At 43.6% G+C, this 22,104-nt stretch overlaps 1 protein-coding gene across 1 annotated transcript in view; it reads left to right on the top strand.

Annotated features, from left to right (window-relative positions):
• Positions 1-22,104, top strand: part of LOC149443010 (uncharacterized) — a 105,720-nt gene that overhangs the window by 81,343 nt on the left and 2,273 nt on the right. The gene's annotated exons all lie outside the window — the stretch shown is intronic.

Genomic DNA, 22,104 nt, shown 5'->3' with positions numbered 1-22,104 from the left:
GTTTCCATTTAGGATACAGATGTTTTTATTCGGAAATAAATAGATACAATGTTTCAACCGCTGTAAATGTGAAGGAACTGTCAGAAATAGCGGAGCTCTCTGCAGATACACTTTTTGCTGTACTGGAATTCTTCTTCTTTTCATTCTTCTTCTTCTTTTCATTCTTCTTCTTCTTCTTTTCATTCTTCCTCTTCTTCTTTTCATTCTTTTTCTTCTTTTCATTCTTCTTTTCATTCTTCTTCTTCTTCTTTTCATTCTTCTTCTTTTCATTCTTCTTCTTTTTATTCTTCTTCTTCTTTTCATTCTTCTTCTTCTTCTTTTCATTCTTCTTCTTTTCATTCTTCTTCTTCTTCTTCTTTTCATTCTTTTTCTTCTTTTCATTCTTCTTCTTCTTTTCATTCTTCTTCTTCTTCTTTTCATTCTTCTTCTTCTTTTCACTCTTCTTTTCATTCTTCTTCTTCTTCTTTTCACTCTTCTTTTCATTCTTCTTCTTCTTCTTTTCATTCTTCTTCTTTTCATTCTTCTCATTCTTCTTCTCATTCTTCTTTTCATTCTTCTTCTTCTTCTTCTTCTTCTTCTTCTTCTTTTCATTCTTCTTCTTCTTCTTCTTTTCATTCTTCTTTTCATTCTTCTCATTCTTCTTTTCATTCTTCTTCTCATTCTTTTTTTCATTCTTCTTCTTCTTCTTTTCATTCTTCTTCTTCTTTTCATTCTTCTCATTCTTCTTCTCATTCTTCTTTTCATTCTTCTTCTTCTTCTTCTTCTTCTTCTTCTTTTCATTCTTCTTCTTCTTCTTCTTTTCATTCTTCTTTTCATTCTTCTCATTCTTCTTTTCATTCTTCTTCTCATTCTTTTTTTCATTCTTCTTCTTCTTCTTTTCATTCTTCTTATTCTTCTTTTCATTCTTCTTCTTCTTCTTTTCATTCTTCATTTCATTCTTCTTCTTCTTCTTTTCATTCTTCTTCTTCTTCTTTTCATTCTTCTTCTTCTTTTCATTCTTCTTCTTCTTCTTCTTTTCATTCTTCTTCTTCTTCTTCTTTTCATTCTTCTTCTTCTTCTTCTTCTTTTCATTCTTCTTCTTCTTCTTCTTTTCATTCTTCTTCTTCTTCTTCTTTTCATTCTTCTTCTTCTTCTTCTTCTTTTCATTCTTCTTCTTCTTCTTCTTTTCATTCTTCTTCTTCTTCCTCTTCTTCTTCTTCTTCTTCTTCTTCTTTTCATTCTTCTTCTTCTTTTCATTCTTCTTCTTCTTCTTTTCATTCTTCTTCTTCTTCTTTTCATTCTTCTTCTTCTTCTTCTTCTTCTTCTTCTTCTTCTTCTTCTTCTTTTCATTCTTCTTCTTCTTCTTTTCATTCTTCTTCTTCTTCTTTTCATTCTTCTTCTTCTTCTTTTCATTCTTCTTCTTCTTCTTTTCATTCTTCTTCTTCTTCTTTTCATTCTTCTTCTTCTTCTTTTCATTCTTCTTTTCATTCTTCTTCTTTTCATTCTTCTTTTCATTCTTCTTCTTCTTCTTCTTTTCATTCTTCTTTTCATTCTTCTTCTTCTTTTCATTCTTCTTCTTCTTCTTCTTCTTTTCATTCTTCTTCTTCTTCTTTTCATTCTTCTTCTTCTTCTTCTTTTCATTCTTCTTCTTCTTTTCATTCTTCTTCTTCTTCTTCTTCTTTTCATTCTTCTTCTTCTTTTCATTCTTATTCTTCTTCTTTTCATTCTTCTTTTCATTCTTCTGCTTCTTCTTCTTCTTTTCATTCTTCTTCTTCTTTTCATTCTTCTTCTTCTTTTCATTCTTCTTCTTCTTCTTTTCATTCTTCTTCTTCTTCTTCTTCTTCTTCTTTTCATTCTTCTTCTTCTTTTCATTCTTCTTCTTCTTCTTCTTTTCATTCTTCTTCTTCTTCTTCTTTTCATTCTTCTTCTTCTTCTTCTTTTCATTCTTCTTCTTCTTCTTTTCATTCTTCTTCTTCTTCTTCTTTTCATTCTTCTTCTTCTTCTTTTCATTCTTCTTCTTCTTCTTCTTTTCATTCTTCTTCTTCTTCTTCTTCTTTTCATTCTTCTGTTCATTCTTCTTCTTTTCATTCTTCTGTTCATTCTTCTTCTTCTTCTTCTTCTTTTCATTCTTCTTTTCATTCTTCTTCTTCTTCTTCTTTTCATTCTTCTGTTCATTCTTCTTCTTTTCATTCTTCTTCTTCTTCTTTTCATTCATCTTCTTCTTCTTCTTCTTTTCATTCTTCTTCTTCTTCTTCTTTTCATTCTTCTTCTTCTTTTCATTCTTCTTCTTCTTTTCATTCTTCTTTTCATTCTTCTTCTTCTTCTTCTTTTCATTCTTCTTCTTCTTCTTTTCATTCTTCTTCTTTTCATTCTTCTTCTTCTTCTTCTTTTCATTCTTCTTCTTCTTCTTTTCATTCTTCTTCTTCTTTTCATTCTTCTTCTTCTTCTTCTTCTTCTTTTCATTCTTCTTCTTCTTCTTCTTCTTTTCATTCTTCTTCTTCTTCTTCGTCGTGCCCCGTGACTGCCCAAATGAGTGAAGTGTGCGGTGATTCTAAGATCGACGGCACTCATCTGCATGTCATACTGACTGACAGTATTATTTCTCTTCCCCAGCAGACTCCAAGGGCATTTAAATTAAAGGTACAGTGTTCTGCACTAATATAAAGGCTCTCTGAAGCCTAGAAACCCTTTTAATAAGTTAAATTTGCGGCGAATAAATTTGCATCAAATCGAATTTCTCCCACAAATTCGGCGAATCAGCCGAATCGAATTTTTGAATAATTCGCTCATCTCTAGTTCTGACATTTGGGGGATATCTGTACCGTCCTGACATTTGGGGGATATCTGTACTGTCCTGACATTTGGGGGATATCTGTACCATTCTGACATTTGGGGGATATCTGTACTGTTCTGACATTTGGGGGATATCTGTCCTGTCCTGACATTTGGGGGATATCTGTACTGTCCTGACAATCTTAGACCTCTAGAAATTAGTTTGGCCGTCAGTACTTCAGGATCAATCAATTTTCAGATATCTCCCATAGTTTGTGAACTCTATAACTTCCCTTCAGACTAAATCATAAATCCTAATTTGGGTTATTTTCACCAAAGACATGTAGCAGAATACATCTCGGCCTAAATTTATGAAGAACAATTATTTATTTGCAAACTTTTATAACAGAAACAAAGAAAAACGTGGGTTTTTTTTTCCAAAATTTTTGTTCTTCTTTTGGGAAGAAAATTAAGCCATCCATTGTATACAACTGTCATGTGACCTGCACTATATACTTAATGTTGTACATTACATACTCCTGACCCCTGCACTATATACTCTATGTTGTACATTACATACTCCTGACCCCTGTACTATATACTCTATGTTGTATATTACATACTCCTGACCCCTACACTATATACTCTGTTGTACATTACATACTCCTGACCCCTGCACTATATACTCTATGTTGTACATTACATACTCCTGACCCCTGCACTATATACTCTATGTTGTATATTACATACTCCTGACCCCTACACTATATACTCTGTTGTACATTCCATACTCTTGACCCCTGCGCTATATACTCTGTTGTACATTTCATACTCCAGACCCCTGCGCTATATACTCTGTTGTACATTACATAATCCTGACCCCTGAAGTATATACTCTATGTTGTACATTACATACTCCTGACCCCTGCACTATATACTCTATGTTGTACATTACATACTCCTGACCCCTGCACTATATACTCTGTTGTACATTCCATACTCCTGACCCCTGCACTATATACTCTATGTTGTACATTACATACTCCTGACCCCTACACTATATACTCTATGTTGTACATTACATACTCCTGACCCCTGCACTATATACTCTGTTGTATATTACATACTCCTAACCCCTACACTATATACTCTGTTGTACATTACATACTCCTGACCCCTGCACTATATACTCTATGTTGTACATTCAATAGTCCTGACTTCTGCTCTCCCCCCTCCCCCCACTGCTATATATACACATAATATGGATTCTCTTTTGTTCCCCCCATTTCCTCCCAGCTGGACATTTTATATCGGATGATGTGATTGGAGCACAGACTTTTACATGGTGATAATAATGTGATAACATCCTCCAACTTTGGACCCTTAAACAGAAAGTGATAATGAGGGAGGAGTCAATACCCCAATGATGGTGGTCTTCAGGATCAGTCCAGTCTTCATCTTGGTTGTTCTCCCCCCATCCTCACTCTCTGACCTCTGGTGGGGCTCAGCCCCGCTGTTCTTCATGACTAAATCATGGACTAAATAAGGAAGTGCAGTACTTCTTGTGTTGGGAAGATGGCGATGAGTGATAGAGGGGGTGGGGACCCTCGTCCTATAATCCCCTCATCACTGTCCCTCCTATAAAAGACAGTTCTGGTTGTTTCCTCACTCTCTGACTAAGCTCCATGAATAAAGAAATGACCTGGTAGGAGGTCAGAGGAGCCATTTCCTAGTTCCCTTGAGGGTGGAATTGTAAGCTCCTCAGAGACCAAGCTGCCTGATGTGGGCGGATGCCTGGTTTGGGGGAACCAATCAGCTCCTGTCTATTAATCCTCTTTGTCTTTGTATTTTAGTCCATGGCCGGGAGATGAGGAAAACCTCAGAGGATTGTCTCACTTTGTCTCCAGACTGGAAAGTAGAAGATGAGGACATCACACAGTATAGTCCAGGAGAAAACCCGGCTCCCTCCAATGTCCATCCAGCACCACCCAGTGTAGATGGACCATCGGATTCCTCGTATCCTGAGGAACCTCAGACTATGTGGGACCGGGCCGGCCTTCCAACAGGGAAGAGGTTCTCCTGTACTGAGTGCGGGAAGGGATTCTGTTCTAAATCCGGTCTTAATGTGCATAAAAGATCTCACACGGGAGAGAAGCCGTATTCCTGTGCTGAGTGTGGGAAATGTTTTTCAGACAAGTCTAATTTGTACAGGCATCAGAAATCTCACACGGGGGAGAAGCCATATTCCTGTCCTGAATGTGGGAAATGTTTTTCAGAGAAGTCCAGTCTGCACAAACATCAGAGATCTCACACAGGGGAGAAGCCGTATTCCTGTCCCGAGTGTGGGAAATGTTTTTCACTGAAGCGCATTCTTTACATCCATCAGAGATCTCACACGGGGGAGAAACCGTATTCTTGTCCTGAGTGCGGGAAATGTTTTTCAGAGAAGTCCCATCTTTACAGACATCAGAGATCTCACACGGGGGAAAAGCCGTATTCCTGTCCTGAGTGTGGGAAATGTTATTCATTGAAGTCCAGTCTGCACACACATCAGAGATTTCACACGGGGGAAAAGCCATATTCCTGTCCTGAGTGCGGGAAATGTTTTTCACAGAAGTCCCATCTTTATAGTCATAAGAGATGTCACACAGGAGAGAAGCCGTATTTCTGTCCTGAGTGCGGGAAATGTTTTTCAGATAAGTCCAGTCTTTCCAAACATCAGAGATCTCACACGGGGGACAAGCCGTATTCCTGTCCTGAGTGCGGGAAATGTTTTTTAGATAAGTCCCATCTTTACACACATCAGAGATCTCACACAGGGGAGAAGCCGTATTCCTGCCCTGAGTGTGGGAAATGTTTTTCAGTGAAGTCCAGTCTTTACAGACATCAGAGATCTCACACAGGGCAAAAGCCGTATTCCTGTCCTGAGTGAGGGAAATGTTCCTCACTGAAGTCCTATGTTTCTGTACATCAGGGGTCCCACACAACCATGGAGGTGTATTAGTGCCTTGAGTGCGGGAAATGTCTTCTAGATGAATGTTGCTGGACATCCCAGCTCTCATGTGGGGAAGAAGCACCCCCTGATATACACCTCAGATATACTCCATGGCTGATCTTCATCATGGAAGAAACAGTTCATAAGGAGATCAAAGGTCCCCAAAGACATGGCTGAAGTGTGGGACCAGGTTGGCCATTGATGGCAGGAGAAGAATAAAAATGGAGTCCTGCCCTGTGATTGGCTGAGTACATTTGTGGTGGGAGATTTCACAAACACTTGGAGGTCTATTATTGATACTTTGTGGACAAATGTTCCAAGCACTCATTAGGCCCACAGTTGGAGGTGAGGACAATACTTGCATGGTGGGGGATCACTGAAGAAGTGGGTGGTAATAAAATGTCCCAATTCTAGAAGAGTGACTGATGGTGTACACATGGAAGTAATGGAATTGTGTGTATACCGGGAATGAAGGAGTGATTGGTGAATGCACATATTGGGACTTTCCCGTGTCTTTCTCCATACATGTTTCTTCTTGTATGTTTCCCGTGATACAAATGTCTGTGTATATGATCGGCACATGATGGTCTGTCTATGACCAACGTTTTATTGATCTGATCATTTCCATGGTGATTGTAGACACATTGTGATTGGTTGATGGGGGATGGAAAGCACAGAGAGCAGGAAGTAGAGCGCCATCCTTTCTCCCTTTCACTATTCCTAGTTCAGATTTGTAGCAGAAATCCCCAACATGTAGCAATACACGGACAATTGATATCAGACAATGAGGCAGAGGAAGGCCAATCATGAAGCTGGGGGTGGTGCAGCATAGACTGGAACAGGGTCCTCCAGGAGTGCAGCTCACACTGCGGGCAGAACTCCTCCTACTGGGACATTCAGGCTTCACACAGCTACAGCTGCACTCCCGGGACTGCCACGCCTGGACTGTATATGGGGCGGGTGTGGAGGGATGAGGAGCAGGGATTGGCTATACATGTCTCTATTTATCCCTCTATAATCCCACATGGTAGAGATCGGGATTCCTTTTTATTTCCTTTCTAGCTCCCTTCTTTTCTTTCCGCCCTCCCTTCTCCCCCTCCCCTCTTCTCCCTTCCTCTCCCCCCTCCCCCCTTCCTTCCAACCCATCCCTCCCTTCTTCCCCCTTCTTAAGCCCTCTTCTGTATTCCTATTCCTTTGTCTTTCTTTTATGTCCCTTTTGTACATTTGTAGGATGTATAGTGGAGATGTATAGATGTTGATGTGATCCCCGGTCTCCTCACTGCAACACACATTGGAGGACAGAACCCAGCAATGCTCTATGTACATCATCTGCAATGTCTATCCAGTCATTAATGTCATCTGTTCTCCCTGTTTGTAACACCCAAATGACTTGATGTTTTCTTTTTTTTTATTGACATAAAACCCAATAAATATTTCTTTAAAAAAAAAAACAAGTTCACAATGATGGTAAAAATTATTGTAGGCCCAAAATATCTATCACACTAGTAAAGAATACAATTCCAGTATCTATCCCGCCATTTGTAGACGCTGCAACTTTCACAGAAAACGATTCATTTACACGGATTGGGATTTTATTTTTAGCAAAGACACGGAGCAGAATACATTCTGGACGAAATTTATGACGAAATTTTAATATTTTTTTTGCTGGACATGATTAACCCCTTGCCCTCCAAAGTATTTACCCCCTTCCTGACCACGCCTCTTTTTGATATTCGGTGCTGCACTAATTCCACTGATAATTGCGCGGTCATGCAATGCTGCACCCACATCCTTTTTTCACACAAATAGAGCTTTCTTTTGGTGGTATTTGATCACCTGTGCGCTTTTTATTTTTCGCGCTATAAACAAAAAAATACTTAAAATTTTGAAGAAAAACAAAATTGTTTACTTTCAGCTATAAAAAATATATAGTAAACTCAAAGTTAGTCATAAATTTAGCCCAAAATGTATTCTCCATGTTTTTAGTGAAAAATCCCAGTAAGTGTATATTGATTGCTTTGTGTGATAGTTATAGCGTCTACAAACTATGGTATAAATACTGCAATTTACACCATTTTTTGCTATACAGCACTGCGCTAGTTTAATGGACAATTGCGCGGTCAAGCAATACGGTACATAAATGAAATTTACGTCCTTTTGAGCTTTCTTTCCGTGGTATTTGATCACCTGTGCAATATTTATTTTTGGTGCTATAAACAAAAAAAATTTTGAAAAAAAAAGTTTTGAAAAAAATAAAATTTTCTCATTTCTGTCATAAAAATATTAAAAAATACTAAAATATTCTGCTCCATGTTTTTGGTTAAAAATAATCCCAATAATTGTATATTGATTGCTTTGTGTGAAAGTTATAGCGTCTACAAACTATGGGATAGATAATGGAATTTACAGCTTTTACTTTCTGACTGCCCATCACATTTCTTGAGGTGATAAAATAACAGAGGAGTACAAACACCCCCAAATGACCCCTTTTCAGAAAGTAGACACCCTAAGCTATCTGCTGAGAGGCATATTGAGTCCATGGAAGATTTTTTTTTATTTCCACAAGTTTCTGGAAAATTACAAAAACGTTTTTTACACAAAGTTGTCATTTAAATTATATGTTTCTCACACAAGCCATGGGTATATGTGGAATTACACCCCAAAATACATTCTGCTACTTCTACCAAGTATGGGGATACCACATGTGTGAGACTTTTTGGGAGCCTAGCCACATACAGGAGCCTGAAATCCAATGACCACTTTGAAAGCCTGAAGGTGCGTAACTTCCTCATTACACTTCCTCACTACCTATCACAGTTTCGGAGGCCCTGACATGCCAGGATAGCACCAAACCCCCCCAAATGACCCCTTTCTGGAAAGTAGACACCCCAAGGAATTTAAAAAGAGGCATGGGGAGTATTTTGCAGATCTCATTTTTTCTCAAAAGGTTTTGAAATATAAAAAAAAATAGAAACATTTCATTTGTTTTTTTTCTTCAATCTTCAAAAACTTATGGTAGCAAATGAGATCTACACTACCGGACGCTTCTCGGGGCAGCAGTTCCTCTGAGCTCCACAAGGTGGGGATCTCACTTCTACCCAGACAGGAAGTCTCTATGGAAGACAGATAAGAAGTGATGTCCGGTACAGACAGGAAGTGACCTGAAATAAAGACAATGTTCCGTGTGGCACAAAGAAAAAGAGACATCGGTGGAAGTAGCAGCAGAGGAGGTAATAAGATGGTATTTACTATTTACACCCAGTAACCCCTTATCATGTCCATCCTCTTCCTCCATAGTCATATCCATCCTCTTCCTCCATAGCCATGTCTGTCCTCTTCCTCCATAGCCATGTCCATCCTCTTCCTCCATAGTCATGTCCGTCCTCTTCCTCCATAGTCACGTCCATCCTCTTCCCCCATAGTCACGTCCATCCTCTTCCCCCATAGTCACTGTGACGTCTTTTATCTCCAGCAGATGATGATACACACATATATAGTGTGGGGACCCAGATGAACCCCTTCAGGGGGAGGAGTTGATGATAATATATTTGCTCCCAAAGCTGGCCTACATGGTTCAGTTTTATCGTTCAGCCAGCGGGATGAGAGAAAAAAATATTATTATTATTATTATACAGGATTTATGGCGCCAACAGTTTGCTCAGCGCTTTACAATATAATGGGAGACAATACAGCAACAATACAGTTCAATACAAGAGGGATAGGAGGGTCCTGATCCTGGGAGCTTACAATCTAGGAGGGAGGAGCTAGTGCTACAAAACGTAGTAACTGTGGGGGATGGACTGGTAGGAGGAGTAGAAGATTCCAGTATTAGCTGAGGGCAGGATAGGCTTCCCTGAAGCGATAGATTTTTAGAGATCACCTAAAAGTGAGCAGAGTAGGCGATAGTCTGATAAATTGGGGTAGAGAGTTCCAGAGGATGGGAGAAGTCCTGGAGATGAGCATGGGAGGAGGAGACAAGGGAGCTAGAGAGCAGAAGGTCTGCTCTCTAGCAGGAGAGGAGAGCGAGGAGAGGAGAGTACGGTTTGGGTGATATTTAGAGACAAGATTGGTGATGTAATTTGGGGCGGAGTTATAAATGGCTTTATATGTTATTGTTAATGTTTTGCATTTTATCCGTTGGGCAATGGGAAGCCAGTGGAGGGATTGGCAGAGAGGGGTGGAGGACACTGAATGGAGGCCAGTGGAAGGATTTGCAGAGAGGGATGGAGGACACTGAGTGGAGGCCAGTGGAGGGATTGGCAGAGAGGGGTGGAGGACACTGAATGGAGGCCAGTGGAGGGATTGGCAGAGAGGGGTGGAGGACACTGAGTGGAGGCCAGTGGAGGGATTGGCAGAGAGGGGTGGAGGACACTGAATGGAGGCCAGTGGAGGGATTGGCAGAGAGGGGTGGCAGATACAGAACGGTTAGTAAGGTGGATGAGTCTGGCAGCAGCATTCATAATAGACTGAAGAGGGGATAGCCTGCGATGAGGTCGGCCAATGAGGAGGGAGTTACAATAGTCAAGGCGAGATATAACAAGGGAGTGAATAAGTTGCTTAGTGGTTTCCGAGGTTAGGAACGGGCGTATCTTGGGGATGTTGCGGAGGTGAAGTCTACAAGATTTGGACAGTGATTGGATCTGGGGCTGATGGACAGATGGGAGTCTAGGATTACACCTAGTACCCTGGCATGATGGGAGGGACTGATGATTGTGTTATTGATCTTGATGGAGAAGTCAGGGGAGGGGGCACGGGCTGGAGGGAATACTAAGAGCTCAGTTTTGGAAAGATTGAGTTTGTGGAAGTGGAGTGACATCCATGCTGATATGTCACTTAGTAGGTTAGTAAATGCGAGAGGAGACTGAAGGGGCGAGGTGAGGAGGAGACTGAAGGGGCGAGGTGAGGAGGAGACTGAAGCGGCGAGGTGAGGAGGAGACTGAAGGGGTGAGGTGAGGAGGAGACTGAAGGGGCGAGGTAAGGGGTAGAAAGATAGATTTGTGTGTCATCAGCACAGAGATGGTACTTAAAGCCGTGGGAGTTTATCAAGTGACCAAGGGAGGAGGTGTAGATGGAGAAGAGAAGGGGTCTAAGGACAGAGCCTTGATGGACCTCTACAGAAATAGGAACTGAGGGAGAGGTGGCAGCATTATAGGTAATGCTGATGAAGCGCTGTGATAGGTAGGAGGAGAACCAGGAGAGAGCAGAGTCTCGGAGGCCAAGAGAGTGGAGTTTTTTGAGGAGGAGGGGATGGTAAACAGTATCAAAAGCCGCAGAGAGGTTAAGTAGTAAGAGTACGGAGTAGTCGTCATTGGTTGGGATGAGTACGGAGTAGTGGCCATTGGTTGGGATGAGAACGGAGTAGTGGTCATTGGTTGGGAATAGTACGGAGTAGTGGCCATCGGTTGGGATGAGTGCGGAGTAGTGGCCATCGGTTGGGATGAGTACGGAGTAGTGACCATTGGTTGGGATGAGTACGGAGTAGTGGTCATTGGTTGTGATGAGTACGGAGTAGTCGCCATTGGTTGGGATGAGTACGGAGTAGTGGCCATTGGTTGGGATGAGAACGGAGAAGTGGTCATTGGTTGGGAATAGTACGGAGTAGTGGTCATTGGTTCGGATGAGTAAGAAGTAGTGGCCATCGGTTGGGATGAGTGCGGAGTAGTGGCCATCGGTTGGGATGAGTACGGAGTAGTGACCATTGGTTGGGATGAGTACGGAGTAGTGGTCATTGGTTGGGATGAGTACGGAGTAGTGGTCATTGGTTGGGATGAGTACGGAGTAGTGGTCATTGGTTGGGATGAGTACGGAGTAGTGACCATCGGTTGGGATGAGTACGGAGTAGTGACCATCGGTTGGGATGAGTACGGAGTAGTGGTCATTGGTTGGGATGAGTACGGAGTAGTGGTCATTGGTTGGGATGAGTACGGAGTAGTGACCATTGGTTGGGATGAGTACGGAGTAGTGGCCATCGGTTGGGATGAGTACGGAGTAGTAGCCATTGGTTGGGATGAGTACGGAGTAGTGGCCATTGGTTGGGATTAGTATGGAGTAGTGGCCATTGGTTGGGGTGAGTCCGGAGTAGTGGTCATTGGTTTTAGCAGTTAGTAGATCATTAGTGAGGTTTAGTAGGGCGGTGTCAGTGGAGTGTAGTGAGTGAAAGCCAGACTGTAAAGGGTGAAGAAGGTTGTTGTCGGTGAGGTGGGAGCTCAGGCGATTGCAGACTAAGCATTCTAGGAGTTTAGAGGTAAATGGCAGCAGGGAGATGGGTCTTAAGTTGTTCAGGTTGGTGGGGTCCAGGGAGGGCTTTTTAAGTATGGGAATGATGTGCACATGCTTTAGAGGGGAGGGGAAGGCACCAGTAGAGAGGGAAAGATTGAAGATGTGAGTGAGGGAGCATAGGATGGAAGAAGAGGGTGACCGTAGTAGTTGTGAGGGGACAGGATCCAGGGGGCAGGTAGTGAGACGGGCTTCTGAGAAACCTTAGTGACCTCTTCGGTAGTAGAAGGTCAAAAGAGGAAAGTGTTGAGGGAGGTTTAGTATAAGGTATGCTAAGTGGGATGGATGTCTGTGCAGTGGCGACGCCCCTACGAATTGCATCAATCTTGTTTTTGAAATGATTTGCAATCTCATGAGCAGTGAGTGGCGTACTGGGTGGAGGTGGAGAAAGTAGAGAGTTAAAAGTAGAGAAGAGACGACAAGGACTGGATGACAAGGTATTAATAAGAGTGACAAAGTCGTCTTGTTTGGCAGCATGGAGGGAGGAATTGTATGTGAAGAAAGCAGATTTATATCGGGTGAATGCTTGCTGGGATTCGGTTTTACGCCACAATCGCTCCAGTGCACGACTATGTCTCCTAAGATTTCTGGTGTCATCAGTCTGCCCGCGGATGTAATGGTCGGGGCCTGATGCTTTGTGTTGTTAGAGGAGCAAGTGAGTCTAATGTGGATGAAATGGAACTGTTGTAGACAGCAGTGGCCAGGTCAGGGCAGGACAGGGGAGAGATTCTGTCATAGAGTTGGTCAGTTGCAGAGTGGAAAGGAGCCGGGTTCAAGTTGTGAAGGTTTCTGCAGGTAATTGTTTGCTGCTTGGAGGGATAGGTGTTTGAAGATGAGGAGACTGTGAAGGTGATGAGATTGTGATCAGAGAGAGGAAAGGGGGTGTTTGTGAGGTTGTAGGGAGTGCAAAGATGGGAGAAAACAAGGTCTAATGTATTCCCATCAGAGTGAGCGGAGGACGGTGTCCACTGCATTAAGGAAAAAGATGAGGTTAGGTTGCAGAGTTGGGATGTAGCCGGGTTGTCAACATTAATAGGGATGTTAAAATCTCTGAGAATGATAGCGGGTAGTTCAGAGGAGAGAAAGTAGGGTAGCCAGGCAGAGAAGTCATCAAGAAAGCGGGACACGGGTCCAGGAGGCCGATAGATCACTGCAATCCTCGTAGAAATGGGAGAAAACAGCCGGATGCAGTGAGTCTGGAAAGAAGAGAAGGCTAGAGAGGGAGGGTTAGGGGGGACTTCAAAGGTGCTCAGTGGGGATAGAAGCAAACCAACCCCACCACCTTTCCGACCACTGGGTCTGGGTGAGTGGACAAAAAGGTCATGGAAGGAAATAGAAGCGATCCCCCCATCCACACATTGGAGGTGGATGGGGGAATCCTCCCCGCTGCACTCTTGTATTCTGACAATGGGGGGTTCCTCCACTCTCAGAATACACAGATCAGCACTGAAGCTATTGGCTGCAGCCGCTGGGGGAGTGGCTTTTATCCGGCAGTGGCCACACATGGATGGAAATGTGAGCGATCCCTGCTGAACCAGCTGAATTTCCATGGATTCTATGAATCCTATGACATCACACTGACATCACAGCTCCTCCTCCCAATGTCCCTCCATCCAGAGTCAGAGAATCCTATGACATCACACTGACCTCACAGCTCCTCCTCCCAATGTCCCTCCATCCAGAGTCAGAGAATCCTATGACATCACACTGACCTCACAGCTCCTCCTCCCAATGTTCCTCCATCTGGCTTTTTTCTGATGCTCTTAGTATGTGGGGGCCCTTGGTATCCTCACATGTAAAGTGGGACTGTTGGTCCTGCGTTGTATGTAATGACATCAGAATGCTGCAACAAGCCTATACCCTGCGTAGTGTGGGGGTCCTGTGGGGGGGAATTATACCTCAGCCTGAAGTGGGGCTTTAATAAAATGGAGACCTGAATGGAGAGGTGAGGAGGATTCTGGGAATATCATTTGATGTGACTATTTGTGTTCAGATGTAGAGTTTTCCTCCTGTGAAGTCTGGAGATCATATGACATGACATTGCCTCCACCTCCCTCCCTGATAGAAGAGAGAAAGAAGAAGAAGATTCTAGAAGTCACCAGAGAGATCACTGAGCTGCTGACAGGAGAGGTGAGCGGTGCCGGGAATTCTGGGACATTCTCCAGTAACAGACAAGGGATGTGTCTGGATGGTGACTGTATCATTGTGTGTGTCAGGTTCCTATAAGGTGTCAGGGTGTCACTGTCTATTTCTCCATGGAGGAGTGGGAGTATTTAGAAGGACACAAGGATCTCTACAAGGACGTCATGATGGACAATCAGCCGCCCCTCACATCACCGGGTAAGAGGAGACTTTATTGTAAAGGAGAGAGCAGTACGGAGGATCCACCTAGATCCCCCATCATCTGATAAACACATAGAAACAATGGATTCAGTCAGTGTGTGTGTTTCCTACAGATGGATCCAGTCATGGGAACCCACCAGAGAGATGTCCCCGTCCTCTGTATTCCCGGGATTCCACACAGGAAGGTCACACCATCCCTCACCATCATCAGGTAGATGATGACAATTATTGGTAGTTGTGATTTATACACAGCATGTTTGTTACAATGAATGTTTTATTATATCTTTCAGAGTGGAATCCTCGGGGATGATAATATTGATGTTAAAGAAGAGTATAAAGAGGAGGATGAGGAGTATGGAGTGATGGAGGAGTTTTCAGAAGGACACAAGGATATGATGGAGCCACCTAATACCAGGAACCCACCAGAGAGATGTCCCCGTCCTCTGTATTCCCGGGATTCCACACAGGAAGGTCACACCATCCCTCACTATTACAAGGTTGGTGGGATGGAGCATCTAGAACATGGACTTGTAGGAGGGATGTGTGAATTTTTTGATGTGATATTTTCTCTCATTTCCTTGATTTAGAGTGGAGATCCAATCGATATAGAATTTGAGGTGAAAGCAGAAGAAGAAGAGGCGTATGTGAGGGATGATCAGCAGTCTATGGAGGAGGATGGAATAACGGGGACATTTATAGAGGAGGACACTCCTACAGAGATCAGCACAGGTGGGTCATGAACACTAAATCCATTCCTCCACCCATACTGCTCACTGATTGGTCCAGAGTAGGGCGGGGACTGGGTGATATCAGCCTGTAATCCCCTGGTCACTTTCCTGAGCTGTGTTCCCCGTCCTGTATTCCTGGATTTCTCTCGGATAATCTTCCTTCTCTGTGCTGAAGACACAATTTATGTATCTAGACTGGATTTATGGAGGTTCTGGGGTTCAGCTGGCAGCAAAATGTTGATTTTTCCTATAAGCATTGCATAATGTAGGCACCCAGGACATGTGACTGGGGTCTCCTGCCTTGTGCCTGACTCCTCCAGGGGACCTTCTCTGTTATCTGCTGGCTGTGCCGGGTGGAGGGATATGTCTGTAGTGTCTCAGACCCAAGTCACTGAGTGCAGTCTCAGGAGATGGGAGGCAGCGGTGTGGGACCTACATAGTTACATAGTTAGTCTGGCTGAAAAAAGACATCCATCTAGTTGTACCATTAATAATAAAAGTTATAATCCGACACCCACAGCTGATCCACCAGAAGGCAAAAACCCAGCAAAGCACGATCCAATCTGCTCCTGCAGGGGAAAAAATTCCTTCCTGACACCCCGAGAGGCAATCGGATATTCCCTGGATCAACATTCCCTATAAATGTTATATCCAGTTATATTCTGTGTATCCAAGAAAGAATCCAGGACTTTCCTACAGCAATCCCCCCTTATGTATTATACATGGAGATCATATCCCCCCTTATGTATTATACATGGAGATCATATCCCCCCCTTATGTATTATACATGGTGATCATATCCCCCCCTTATGTAATATACATGGAGATCATATCCCCCCTTATGTATTATACATGAAGATCATATCCCCCCTTATGTATTATACATGGAGATCATATCCCCCCCTTATGTATTATACATGGAGATCATATCCCCCCTTATGTATTATACATGGAGATCATATCCCCCCTTATGTATTATACATGGAGATCATATCCCCCCTTATGTATTCTGCATGGAGATCATATCCCCCCTTATGTATTATACATGGTGATCATATCCCCCCCTTATGTATTATACATGGTGATCATATCCCCCCTTATGTATTCTGCATGGAGATCATATCCCCCCTTATGTATTATACAAGGAGATCATATCCCCCCTTATGTATTATACATGGAGATCATATCCCCCCTTATGTATTATACATGGAGATCATATCCCCCCCTTGTGTAATATACATGGAGATCATATCCCCCTTATGTATTATACATGGAGATCATATCCCCCCCTTATGTATTATACATGGAGATCATATCCCCCCTTATGTATTATACATGGAGATCATATCCCCCCTTATGTATTATATATGGAGATCATATCCCCCCTTATGTATTATACATGGAGATCATATCCCCCCTTATGTATTATACATGGAGATCATATCCCCCCTTATGTATTATACATGGAGATCATATCCCCCCCTTATGTATTATACATGGAGATCATATCCCCCCTTATGTATTATACATGGAGATCATATCCCCCTTATGTATTATACATGGAGATCATATCCCCCCTTATGTATTATACATGGAGATCATATCCCCCCTTATGTATTATATATGGAGATCATATCCCCCCTTATGTATTATACATGGAGATCATATCCCCCCTTATGTATTATACATGGAGATCATATCCCCCCTTATGTATTATACATGGAGATCATATCCCCCCCTTATGTATTATACATGGAGATCATATCCCCCTTATGTATTATACATGGAGATCATATCCCCCTTATGTATTATACATGGAGATCATATCCCCCCTTATGTATTATACATGGAGATCATATCCCCCCTTATGTATTATACATGGAGATCATATCCCCCCTTAATCTCCTCTTCTCAGTAGAGAATACATTCAGTTCCTCTAATCTTTCCTCATAGCTGATCTCCTCCATGCCTCATATCAGTATGGTTGCCCTTCTCTGTACTTCCTCCAGTTCCCCAATGTTCTTTTTGTGAATTGGAGCCCAAAACTGAACTGCATATTCCAGATGAGGTATTACTAATGATTTGTACCGGGGGGGAGGGGGGATATCTCTCTCTCTGGAGTCTATACCTCTCCTAATACAAGAGAGGATTTTGCTCACTTTAGAACCCGCAGCTTTGCATTGCTGCCATTATTAAGCTTGTGATCTACTAGAACCCCCAGATCCTTCTCCACCAATGACCCCCCCTCAGATCCTTCTCCTCCACTGACCCCTACCCCTCCAGCTTCTTCTCCACAATTGCCCCCCAGATTCTTCTCCATCATTGACCTTCCCAATTCTTCTCCACCACTGATCCCCCAAATCCTTCTCCACCATTGTCCCTTAGATCATTTTCCACCATTGCCCCCCCCTGATTTTTCTACACCATTGACCCCCCCAGTTGTACCCCCCTAGTATGTATGATGCATATTCTTAGCCCCCCAAGTGCAGAGCCTTACATTTATCACCATTAGCCCTCATTGGCCCCATAGCCCCCCAATTACACAGAGCATTGAGGTCGGCTTGTAAGTTGGAGACATCCTGTAAGGACGTTATTCCCCGGCACAGCTTGGTGTCATCTGCAAAGACTGGAATGGGATTTATAATCTCACACCCCATATTGTTTATATATATATTAATAAGTAAGGGTCCCAACACTGAACCCTGGGGTACCCCACTAATAACACTGAACCTTGGGGTACCCCACTAATAACACTGATCCCTGGGGTACCCCACTAATAACACTGAACCTTGGGGTACCCCACTGATAACACTGAACCTTGGGGTACCCCACTAATAACACTGACCCTTGGGGTACCCCACTAATAACACTGACCCTTGGGGTACCCCACTAATAACACTGAACCTTGGGGTACCTCACTAATAACACTGAACCCTGGGGTACCCCACTAATAAAACTGAACCTTGGGGTACCCCACTAATAACACTGAACCCTGGGGTACCCCACTAATGACACTGAGCCTAGGGGTACCCCACTAATAACACTGAACCCTGGGGTACCCCACTAATAAAACTGAACCTTGGGGTACCCCACTAATAACACTGAACCTTGGGGTACACCACTAATAACACTGAACCTTGGGGTACACCACTAATAACACTTAACCTTGGGGTACCCCACTAACCCCTTCCATACCGGGCACTTTAACCCCCTTCCTGCCCAGGCCAATTTTCAGGTTTCAGCGCTCTCACACTTTGAATAACAATTGCGCGGTCATACAACACTGTACCCAAATGAAAATTTGGGGGATATCTGTACTGTCCTGAACTTGGGGGATATCTGTACCATCCTGACATTTGGGGGATATCTGTACCGTCCTGAAATTTGGGGGATATCTGTACTGTTCTGACATTTGGGGGATATCTGTACTGTTCTGACATTTGGGGGATATCTGTACCATCCTGACATTTGGGGGATATCTGTACCGTCCTGACATTTGGGGGATATCTGTACCGTCCTGACATTTGGAGGATATCTGTACTGTCCTGACATTTGGGGGATATCTGTACTGTCCTGACATTTGGGGGATATCTGTACCGTCCTGACATTTGGGGGATATCTGTACCGTTCTGACATTTGGGGGATATCTGTACCGTACTGACATTTGGGGGATATCTGTACCGTCCTGACATTTGGGGGATATCTGTACCGTTCTGACATTTGGGGGATATCTGTACCGTCCTGACATTTGGGGGATATCTGTACCGTCCTGACATTTGGGGGATATCTGTACCGTCCTGAAATTTGGGGGATTTCTGTACTGTCCTGACATTTGGGGGGATATCTGTACTGTCCTGAAATTTGGGGGATATCTGTACTGTCCTGACATTTGGGGGATATCTGTTCTGTCCTGACATTTGGGGGATATCTGTACCGTCCTGACATTTGGGGGATATCTGTACCGTTCTGACATTTGGGGGATATCTGTACTGTTCTGACATTCTTGGACCTCAAGAAATGAGATTGACTGTCAGTACTTCAGGATTGATCAATTTTCAGATATCTCCCATAGTTTGTGAACTCTATAACTTCCCTTCAGACTAAATCATAAATCCTAATTTGGGTTATTTTCACCAAAGACATGTAGCAGAATACATCTCGGCCTAAATTTATAAAGAACAATTAATTATTTGAAAACTTTTATAACAGAAACAAAGAAAAACTTGGGGTTTTTTTTCATAATTTTTGGTTATTTTTTGGAAAGAAAATTAAGCCATCCATTGTATACAACTGTCATGTGACTTGTAGTGATTGGGCACAGCAGATCACATGGTACTGACAACGGGGCTGGTACACAGATCTGTCATTGGCCGTGTCTGAGATACGTGGCCGGTGACAGATCGTGTGGCTCTGCGGGCATGCAAACTGCACATGCTTGGAAGGACACCATACGGCTTCCACCCAGAGGGACGATGTGCTTGCCTGGCCACCATCTGGCCATAGGCCGGGCAGAAACACTGAGCCTTGGGGTACCCCACTAATAACACTGAACCTTGGGTAACCCCACTGATGACACTGAACCTTGGGGTACACTACTAATAACACTGAACTTTGGGGTCCCCCACTAATCACACTGAACCTTGGGGTACCCCGCTAACAATGAACCTTGGGGTACACCACTGATGACACTGAGCCTTGGGGTACACCACTGATGACACTGAACCTTGGGGAACCCCACTAATAACTCTGAACCTTGGGGTACCCCACTAATAACACTGAACCTTGGGGTACACCACTGACACCCCTAGACCATTCAGAGTATGAATCATTAACTCTCTGAATACGATCTTTTAGCCAGTTTTCTATCCATTTACATTCAGATTTCTCCACCCATAGACTTTACCTTACACATTAGCCATGTGGGGAACTGTGTCCAAGTATACCACGTCCACCACCACCCCTCTGTCCAAGTATACCACGTCCACCACCACCCCTCTGTTCAAGTATACCACATCCACCGCCACCCCTCTGTTCAAGTATACCACATCCACCGCCACCCCTCTGTTTAAGTATAGCACGTCCACAGCCACCCCTTTGTCCAAGTATACCACGTCCACCGCCATCCCTCTGTCCAGGTATACCACATCCACCACCACCCCTCTGTCCAAGTATACCACGTCCACTGCCACCCCCCTGTCCAAGTATATCACGTCCACCGCCACCCCTCTGTCCAAGTATACCATGTCCACAGCCACCCCTCTGTCTGAGTATGCCACGCCCACCACCAGCCCTCTGTCCAAGTATACCACGTCCACCGCCACCCCTCTGTCCGAGTATACCATGTCCACAGCCACCCCTCTGTCCGAGTATACCACACCCACCACCAGCCCTCTGTCCATGTGTGCCATGCCCACCGCCAGCCCTCTGTCCGAGTATGCCACGCCCACCGCCAGCCCTCTGTCCGAGTATAACACGTCCACCGCCACCCCTCTGTCCAAGGATTTGCTCACCTCCAATCTAACCTGTTTCTTGATGGTTTAATCCCAGCTCACCTCTACATGTTGTCTACAGTAAACTTTTAAGCTTCTACTGATTACAGAATACTAATACTGTGAGTCCTGACCCTTATACTATATAACTTGTACATTACATACTCCTGACCCCTGCACTATATACTCTATGTTGTACATTACATACTCCTGACCCCTGCACTATATACACTATGTTGTACATTACACACTCCTGACCCCTGCACTATATACTCTATGTTGTACATTACATACTCCTGACCCCTGCACTATATACTCTATGTTGTACATTACATACTCCTGACCCCTGCACTGTATACTCTTTGTTGTACATTACATCCTCCTGACCCCTGCACTATATACTCCGTTGTACATTACATACTCCTGACCCCTGCACTATATACTCTGTTGTACATTACATACTCCTGACCCCTGCACTATATACTCTATGTTGTACATTACATACTCCTGACCCTTGCACTATATACTCTATGTTGTACATTACATACTCCTGACCCCTGCACTATATACTCTGTTGTAAATTACATACTCCTGACCCCTGCACTATATACTCTATGTTGTACATTACATACTCCTGACCCCTGCACTATATACTCTTTGTTGTACATTACATACTCCTGACTTCTGCTCTCCCTCCTCCCCCCACTGCTATATATACACATAATATGGGTTCTCATTTGTTCCCCCCATTTCCTCCCAGCTGGACATTTTATATCGGATGATGTGATTGGAGCACAGACTTTTACATGGTGATAATAATGTTATAACATCCTCCAACTTTGGACCCTTAAACAGAAAATGATAATGAGGGAGGAGTCAATACCCCAATGATGGTGGTCTTCAGGATCAGTCCAGTCTTCATCTTGGTTGTTCTCCCCCCATCCTCACTCTCTGACCTCTGGTGGGGCTCAGCCCCGCTGTTCTTCATGACTAAATCATGGACTAAATCAGGAAGTGCAGTACTTCTTGTGTTGGGAAGATGGCGATGAGTGATAGAGGGGGTGGGGACCCTCGTCCTATAATCCCCTCATCACTGTCCCTCCTATAAAAGACAGTTCTGGTTGTTTCCTCACTCTCTGACTAAGGTCCATGAATAAAGAAATGACCTGGTAGGAGATCAGAGGAGCCATTTCCTAGTTCCCTTGAGGGTGGAATTGTAAGCTCCTCAGAGACCAAGCTGCCTGATGTGGGCGGAGTCCTGGTTTGGGGAACCAATCAGCTCCTGTCTAGTAATCCTCTTTGTCTTTGTATTTTAGTCCATGGCCGGGAGATGAGGAAAACCTCCGAGGATTGTCTCACTTTGTCTCCAGACTGGAAAGTAGAAGATGAGGACATCACACAGTATAGTCCAGGAGAAAACCCGGCTCCCTCCAATGTCCATCCGGCACCACCCAGTGTAGATGGACCATCAGATTCCTCGTATCCTGAGGAACCTCAGACTGTGCGGGACCGGGCCGGCCTT

The sequence above is a fragment of the Staurois parvus genome, unplaced genomic scaffold, assembly GCF_062004578.1.
Source record: "Staurois parvus isolate SC_StPar_1 unplaced genomic scaffold, SC_StPar_1.0 ptg000879l, whole genome shotgun sequence".
NCBI lineage: Eukaryota > Metazoa > Chordata > Amphibia > Anura > Ranidae > Staurois > Staurois parvus.
This window is presented reverse-complemented; position numbering and strand designations above follow the sequence as displayed.